This window comes from Engraulis encrasicolus, chromosome 7 (assembly GCF_034702125.1).
Source record: "Engraulis encrasicolus isolate BLACKSEA-1 chromosome 7, IST_EnEncr_1.0, whole genome shotgun sequence".
NCBI classification, from domain to species: domain Eukaryota; kingdom Metazoa; phylum Chordata; class Actinopteri; order Clupeiformes; family Engraulidae; genus Engraulis; species Engraulis encrasicolus.
This window is the reverse complement of record NC_085863.1, coordinates 15,179,851-15,188,989: the sequence shown is the minus strand read 5'-3', so window position 1 is coordinate 15,188,989 and position 9,139 is coordinate 15,179,851.

The following is a 9,139-nucleotide window of genomic DNA, read 5'->3' as shown; positions in this document are numbered from 1 at the left end:
TATACAGAACAACACAAGGAGTACACACACAGCACACCCACAAACACATACACACACGCACACACACACTCAAACTAAACTAGACTGCCTGTGCAGTCGCCTTCGACTGCTTAAGGTATATCCCCGAAACGCGACGCTTCCAGTCCCCCATCATTCCTACCACTCCCGTCCACCATTTCGTAAACGTATATGATACAAACAGACGTGACATGACGTGCATAGGCTTAAAACCAAACGACTATTGTGAAAATGAAGCAAAAAATGGGGCAAATGGTAATACTGTTTTAATGGTTCAGTGGATATACCATATTAGGTACAGTGTAATAACCAGTGTAACAATATTTAATACAATGTCATTTTTTTACTTACATCATGTGTTTGTGCGTAAGTGGTATTACATGGTATTGCATATTGTTACACTGGTATTACACTATATTACATGGTATTGCATACTGTTACACTCGTTATTACACTGTACCTGATATTGCATATTGTTACACTGGTATTACACTAGTATTACATGGTATTAAATATTGTTACATTGGTTATTACACTGTACCTAATATGGTAGATTCACTGAAATGGTGAACCATTAAAATAAGGTGTTAACATGCAAATCAATCCACCCAGTCAGAAGTTATGGGCCAAATGAAAATTCCGCCATTTTGAAAGTGCTGTCTTCCAAACTCGAATCAGTTCATGAACCTACCCTAGAGCATTCACACACCAAATCTGGGACAAATCCATCCACCCGGTCAGTAGTTATGGGCCAAATAATAATTCGGCCATCTTGAATTCAGCCATCTTGAAAGTGTTGACCTCCAAACTCGAATCAGTTCATGAACCTACCCTAGAGCATTCACACACCAAATCTGGGACAAATCCATCCACCCGGTCAGAAGTTATGGGCCAAACAAAAATTCGGCCATCTTGAATTCAGCCATCTTGAAAGTGTTGACCTCCCAACTCGAAGCAGTTCATGAACCTACCCTAGAGCATTCACACACCAAATCTGGGACAAATCCATCCACCCGGTCAGAAGTTATGGACCAAACAAAAATTCGGCCATCTTGAATTCAGCCATCTTGAAAGTGTTGACCTCCCAACTCGAAGCAGTTCATGAACCTACCCTAGAGCATTCACACACCAAATCTGGGACAAATCCATCCACCCGGTCAGAAGTTATGGACCAAACAAAAATTCGGCCATCTTGAATTCAGCCATCTTGAAAGTGTTGACCTCCAAACTCGAATCAGTTCATGAACCTGCCCTGGAGCATTCACCCAAAAAATCTGGGACAAATCCAAACATCCGTGCAAAAGTTATCGCGTTAACACGAAAGACCTTACGCGGCGGACGCGGCGGACGCGGACGCGGCGGCGGACGCGGCGGACGCGGCGGCGGACGCGGCGGCGGCGCACGCAAAACCATTACATCCCCGACGCTCCGCGTTTCGGGGATATAACTAAAGTAAACATCATGTCAAGAGTCTGCCCAGGGGCTAGGCCAGCTCAAGCATTAGTTTAGAGGAGTGTGCTTAGTCTTGCTACCTCTGGGAGACCGTTCCACCACTTGAGTACAACAACGGAGAACAGTCTTGACTGGGAGTACCTTGAGCGACTGGATGGCAAGAATGCAATACTTGCCTCAATACTGGTGAGGCAAGAATACAATTTTGTTGTGTGCCATAAGCACTGTGTGATGTAGTGCTCTGTCACAATGACAATGAGAGTTTCCCGGATGGGCACTCTTTTCTTGTTATAGAAGTACCTGCATATCACCATGCTGGGATATACGTATTCCCACAGCCCATTGGTCCCACAGCCTCAGCCCATTGGTTCCACAGCATATTCCTACTGCTCCATGTTCCTATATTTCTACCAATATTTTGAAATCTCGGCCCATGTTCCATGGCTGGGAGAAAGGCACATTCTTTTTAGTTTTCTCGGAAATGTGGGAACATGGAGTTGTGGAACATGAAGCCTACATTTGAAATATTTTTTAAGAAAGTGGGAACATGGTGCAGCAGGAATAAGCAGCGGGACCCAACACTTAAGATTTTCTTTTGCCTTAAGACATGTAAACAACATCAGCTGATTTTAAAGCACGTCACACATCAACATCCCAGTGACTCTCTGATGAAGACGGAAGTAATACCGTCGAAACATGTCAGGTAAAAGATAAAACTTTTACATGTCTTAATAAGGCAAAAGGAAATCTTAAGTGTTGAGTTAAACCGTTAGACATAATTAGGGCTGTCCTAAACGATTATTTTTCTCTCGATTAATCTTTCAACTATTTTTTTTTAGTAGTCGATTAGTCAAACAATTCATTTTTCAAGTACTCTAGCACTTTAATCTTCAAGGAAATTGGGGAAAAAAGGAAGAAACTGTTAAAATTAGGTCCCTGAGCTCACACTGAGCTTTAAATCATGATAGTAGCTTATTTACGCCGAGATACAACGTCCAATTCATACGTGCTGGGCAATTTTAGGTTTCGATACATTAGTAAAGTAAGTAAAAAAGCATTGAATTAAATTAAACGATTAGTCGACTATGAAAATTCTTGTCGACTAATTTTTATAGTCGATTAGTCACGATTAGTCGATTAATCGTCCCAGCCCTAGACATAATGAACGTAATACATAAGCATTGGGCTGTGGGAACATAGAGCTGCCCCCAGCATGCCACCACACACTGCACAGGGATATGTGAAAGTGTTAAACATTGGCATGGGTTAACCTAATAGCATTAAGGAAATGGCCAGTGTGAGAGAACGAATGGCAGCAGATATTCCACTACAATACTATGGGGTCTAAGAGGTGGATCTCGCATTATATATCCACACCATCTGGCCCCTACTACAGTCAGTGCTGCCTGCCTGCCTGCCTGCCACTACGTATGCAGTCCCACTGGCAAGGTCAGGCATACAGTACCGTGCGGCACGCCACACAGCTCACCACCCCCCACTACTCCATTGACCTAGTTGCTGTGTGAACTGTGGACATGGATCCATGTTGTTGCTTGCAACAATATATCAGCTTTGCCTGACCAGTGGTTGGCCTATTGGGAGAGGGGGATTGATGAGAAATGCCAGGTTTTATATACAGTTGATCTAGCCTGGCTCTCACGCAGACCCTTCGTGCTTCGTGCATCTTCGTTAAACTTCATGAGAATCATCCGTCTGCATGAGTACATTTGCGTGAGGTTACAGTTGATCTGGTCTGTTGGGTTTTGCATGCTGCTTGTACGGTCATGGATGGTTTATTATGGTCCACAAAGTGGTAAGAATAGGGAATAATTCCATGGATTTTAGTGTGGGTGTTTTACTGCATGCATCTACAGTATACTTAAGTTTATACCGATATCCTATAATGGTGTCCTCCCAATCATGTAGGATGAAAGCATTTAATTTGCATTTCAGCATTTACAGTTTAACAGAGTTTGATGAATATATGAAGAGTGCAGATGCAAAACCCCCTAACTCCATTTCTGAAGACATGCACTTATGTATTTTTAGGGAACCCCGCTGTTGGTTTGGTTTAAATTCATGTACTTGATAATACATAAAAATATTTAAATGACAGAAATAAAGTAGAAAATATGCAATTTTGATAGATTAGTATTACATACAAATGAGTTATGAAATGTCTCTGGATAGCTTCATTAATTGGCTTGTGACTATCTCCAAAGTGTGAAGGTCCAAAAAAAAGGTTCCTTGTTGAAAGTGGTAGTCAGAAGAATGATCCGAGGCACACTGATCTTAGTGAAAAAAGTTAAAAATCCTTTATTTTAATGGATAACGCCTACGCGTTTCGACTACAATCAGTCTTCATCAGGGCAAACTTTGTTGCTTCTTGCAAAGATGTTTTTAAAATGGATTCCATGTCATGTGACACAGAGACACAGCCAATCAAAATCAGTGCAGTGTGACATACATTTTAACATAAAAATCCCATCACCAGTGCATTTGCAAAGTAAACAATAGACAAGGACAAACAATAACAAAAAAGTCTTCAAGGGCCCAGTTAAGTTCTTAGTTAAAACAGGGGCCTAGATGCAGACATCTATAGGTGCATAGGCAGAGGTAAATTCAGAAGACTATGGCATTTTCACTGGCCATATAAGGCAGTCTACAACACAACATAATTAAAAAATACGATAAGGGGCAAACATGGGGTACTTCATAAAAAAGGAGAAAAGTCTATTTCTTCATTAAGACCAGGGTAGGATGTGGCCCTCAATGTATGGATCCAAAATGTTTCTCTCTGTAAGAGCCGTTTCAGTCTGTCACCCCCTCTGGTGCTTTTTGGAATGGTTTCAATGACCATGGCTTTTAGAGTCATGTGGTTCGTATGACCAGCATTTTTGTAGTGTTGAGCCATTGGGTAGTTGGGGTTCACTGTTTTGATGGCATTCTTATGTTCAGCCAGTCTTTGCCGAAGTTTTCGTTTGGTGCGGCCCACATAAAAACATCCACATTCACATTCCAATCTGTAAACCACAAATGTTGAATTGCAATTTGCAAATTCACGACAATAGAAGAGTCTCTGTGTAAAAACATCCACAAACTTGTCCTCCCTCTTAATATTGTCACAGTGATTACAGGCACCACATCTGTAAGTGCCTTTTGGCTTAGGGAAGTGCAGCTTGGGTTTGTCAGCTGGTAAGTGGCTTTTGACCAAACTGTCTTTAAGTGTTGGGGCCCTTCAAAAGGAGACAGTTGGAGGTGCTGAAAACAATGAGGAAAGCGTGTCATCGCTCAATAATATGTCCCAGTTTTGTGTGATTGCATTTTTTACTTTGTAGGCCATGTTGCTGTATTGTGTAGAAAAAAATATTCTTGTGTGTTGTGGCTTCATTCGTGTTCTCTTAGACATCAATTGTTTTCTGTTTAGAGTTGTTGTTTTAGTCAAGGCAGTCTCCAAAACTTTATTTTCATAGCCTCTTTGTTTGAATCTGTGAAACATATCATCGGCCTGGTGCTCAAATTCCCCGTCATCATCACAGATCCTTTCCGTCTCTGGAAAGCCATTTAGGGGGTTTTGCATCTGAACTCTTCATGTGTAGTCACTTGAGAAACGGGGTATTTTTTCTGTCACATCCATGTCTTTTTTGGCATTGTGTTGGACACATCTCTTCTCCAATATGGGAGGTCTTTAAAACATACAACACTTCTTTATATACTGGGAAAACATACATTAGAAGGTAACTAGATCATTAGTTTCCATTTTGAGTCCAAAGGTCACACCCATAACGCTGGAATTGGTCATAAACACTACTAAATGAATCCATTTGGTTTTGCTGTGTTTATTCAACACAAAATCAGAATAGTGTTGAGTTAGCATGGCAAGATGCACTGTATGGTTTCCCAAGGCTGGCTCTTCCTAGCATTTGAATAAGAAACTGACATAAGACTGACATAAGAAAACAAGACTGACAGTTCTGACAGTAGCTCTGGAGGAAAAGGGAGTGCACATAGCCTACTGCTCTGTCTCTGTGATGACACTTTGGTTCTGGGGTCAAATGGCCATATTTAATACCCTGGAAACCACGACAAGAGGTCAGATTGCTTGGCCTCTCTTGCCCTTTGCTAACACAGTACATCTACTATTGCAGGTCTGATAATAGTAGAGATCCAAGATCCGGTTCCAGATCCGACAGGATAATAGGGTTTTTCACAGGATCCGGATCCGGTTCCAGGATCCAGGATCCGGTAGCTGAGGCTTTTCAGTCAAAATAGTTTGAGCCAACGTGATAAAAAGGGCCCACGCATGCGAGTAGGCTACCCTTTCGTAGCATCCGGTATCCGGTTCCGGATTCGGCAGGATCTTAAGCAGTGGATCCGCTATCCGGCAGGATCCTAAAAATCAGGATCCGGTGCATCTCTAGATAATAGTGCCCGTTTAAACAGAGACGAGGCCAGAGAGTATTGTCCCTCTACTGTAAATTGTCATCTTGTTAAATGTGAGGTGACGTACAGCATGACTAATAATTGAGAACAACTCTGTTTACAGAGACGAGCAGGAAGCTAGTCTCTTGTCACAGCAGATGTACTGTTACCATGGTGACAGGGAAATGACGGAAATAGAAAAAGTAAAGCAAAAAAAAAAAACCCTCGGTTATAAGGGAACTGAGTGACTGTCATTGTACTGTATCCGTCATCATAACATAGTGACACATGACCCATATCCCCCAGGACTTTACTATGCGGTGGAGGAAGAGCAACATCATTCCTCTTGACACATTGGCTTCATAATAATTATGTTGTGTAGTGTATCTAAAAACAATTTGTACATTCTGGCATTTCTGCACTCTGGTAGAGGAATGCTTGTGAATGGGTTTGTGTATGAGTGCCTGCCTGGGGTCATTATTTTGACAGAAGATGCTATGATGCCTCATTTAAAATATATATATATATTATGCAAACAGTTTTTTGAAATTCTCATTTAATATCCACAATTTAATTTCTACTGTAGGCAATTCGTCAGAGCATACAAATAATATTATTGGCCACGTGAGCTATGGTGTCTACAGCGCTGCAAAAGCAGCAACAAAAAAAATATATTTATACCATACAACCTACAGTAGGCTATATTATTTACAATGGATGAAGTATGGTCTCTCCTTCGGGATCTTTATACAGTAATTCAGTTAACCTAATGTTGATGACAAGCTTGAGATACAGAACCTTGAGATACAACCACATGTATGAATGAATACTGCACACTAGGGCTGGGCGGTTCTGGAAAAAATCCGCACAACGGTTTTCTTAATGAAAATTAATATCACGGTTCGCGGCACGTTTTTTTTCCTAAACGGCGTTTTTCCCCCACATTTCAATGCTTCTCAAGAAAAGGCTGAAATTGAATTTGAAAATGATATAAAATCCTGAATTTTACTTAATCTTCATTTCTATTTTAATCACTTTTTTGGAATAAAAACAACAACAAAAAACCTTCTCTCATCAAAAAGTGAACCTTGTGTAGGTGAAACCGTTATCACGTTTTTTTAACGATATACCGCCCAGCCCTACTGCACACACAGATACAGTAGCCCTTTGACAAGGTGAACAAAGTTAATTTCAGGGTCCGGCAGGGGGGATGTTTTGACCTCTGCTTTAAGGTAGCGCCTCATTTGTTAAGGCTCCTGAATCTTGATAGCCTAATGGCAGTGCTAAATGGCAGTGGAGCCTTCCACTTAGTCACAGAGACTGAGCATACACATGGGCACCGACCTGCTACAGAAGGCAAGGCAGACATGATGGCTCTATGGGGTCACATGCACTCTAGAGTCTACATGCGTATGCACATGTGTGTGTGTGTGTGTGTGTGTGTGTGTGTGTGTGTGTGTGTGTGTGTGTGTGTGTGTGTGTGTGTGTGTGTGTGTGTGTGTGTGTGTGTGTGTGTGTGTGGGTGAGTGAGTGTGTGTACGTGTGTGTGTGTGTGTGTGTGTGTGCACATGTGTATGTATGTGTGTGTGTGCCTCTGTGTGTGCACTTCTGTGTGTACCTCTGTGCTTGTGCCTCTGTGTCTACGCTTCTGTGTGTGCTCTGTATTCTGAGTTTTCCCAGATCTCGGCTCACAGTTAGAAAACAACATAAGCAGCACTGTAATGCAGTAATGTACAGTAGATTGTATAGCAAGATAATTAGGGAGGTTCCGCTCTCCACTACTGTATACCACAAGGAGATTAGGAGGTAGACACTAGTGGAGCCATGCAAATAATACCAGAACACTTGCATTACAACAGTCACAGAATCTCACAAAACCACTAGAAAAACATCCTTGTTGGGAGCCTGCAGCTGAGGTCAAGTTATGTTTTGGCATTGGTTGCACATTTTTTACCTTCAATGCTTATGTTCTCACAGACAGGTCTTCTGCTCTACTGTAGCTTTGGACATGAACTCTAAAGTCCCTTGTTTCGAAAGGCACCTTCTAATCAAAATAAATAAATATGTAAACAGAAACCCTACAGAAATCGTTATTTAAAGCAGGTGGGATAAAGGATGTCTTTCTTAGTTATTCTGCTGTGCATCTTTAATTTGGTAAAGGTAAACAAAAATACTTAAATTGAAAACCATGACATGTCATTAAGGTTAATGACTTGGAAGTCCACAGGCCAATGGGTTTCTTTGCCTACTAATTTGCCTTCGTAATGATGTAACAGTTTAATTGTGTGTGTGCGTGTGTGTGTATGTGTGTGTGTGTGTGTGTGCGTGCGTGCGTGCGTGCGTGTGCGTGTGTGTGTGTGTGTGTGTGTGTGTGAGAGAGTGTGTGTGTGTGTGTGTGTGTGTACGTGTGCGTGCGTGCGTGCGTGTCTGTCTGTCTGTCTGTCTGTGTATGTATGTATGTTTGTTAATGTGTGAGAGAGAGCAAGAGAGATAATTTTTGAGTGAGTATGAGTGTGTATGTACACACGTGTGTCCTTTCATGCATGTGTCTTCATTTGTTGTCTGTGTTTGAAACCGATGTCTGGTCTCTCTGTCAGACAGTCAGTCCACCTGAGAGTGCTGACATTACAAAAGTGGACCAGGAGAGCTCGCCTCGCACTGCATCACTCCCCACTCTCTATCTGTCTCTCTTGGCAAGCAAACCAAGCAGCGTATGAGTAAAGCGTGTGTGCGTCCGTGCAGTATGTGCGTGCAGTGTGTGCGTGCGTGACTGTGCGTGCGTGCAGTGTGTGTGCATGTGTGCAGTGTGTGTGCAGGCGTGCAGGAGATTGCTTTGCTGCAGTGGAGGCGTTGCCAAGGCGACTCCTAGTGCTGTTGGCACTTCCTCCCCCAGGACAGAACAGATCAGTAGGCCTACGCGGCCACCTGCAGCTCCGCGGGCTGCCGAGGGCACTGCTAGCATGCATGAGCTAGCATGTGTTATGAAGTAAAGGAGACGCGCTCACACTCGCCTATACTATTTAATACAGATGATAACAATATATAAAATTTATATATTGATGAATGTAGGAAGCGAAGGACAGCACTCTTCAGCTTTTTCTCTGTTTATTCGCCTATGAATGTTTTGGGCAGAGCCCTTCCTCAGCGTGTAATGGCTAGCATGTGTTACAGAATATGAATATGTTAGTGTACTGTGTGCACTAATATTTCGGCGCTCTGTCTTTGTAAGATAATGACGGGACTGTTA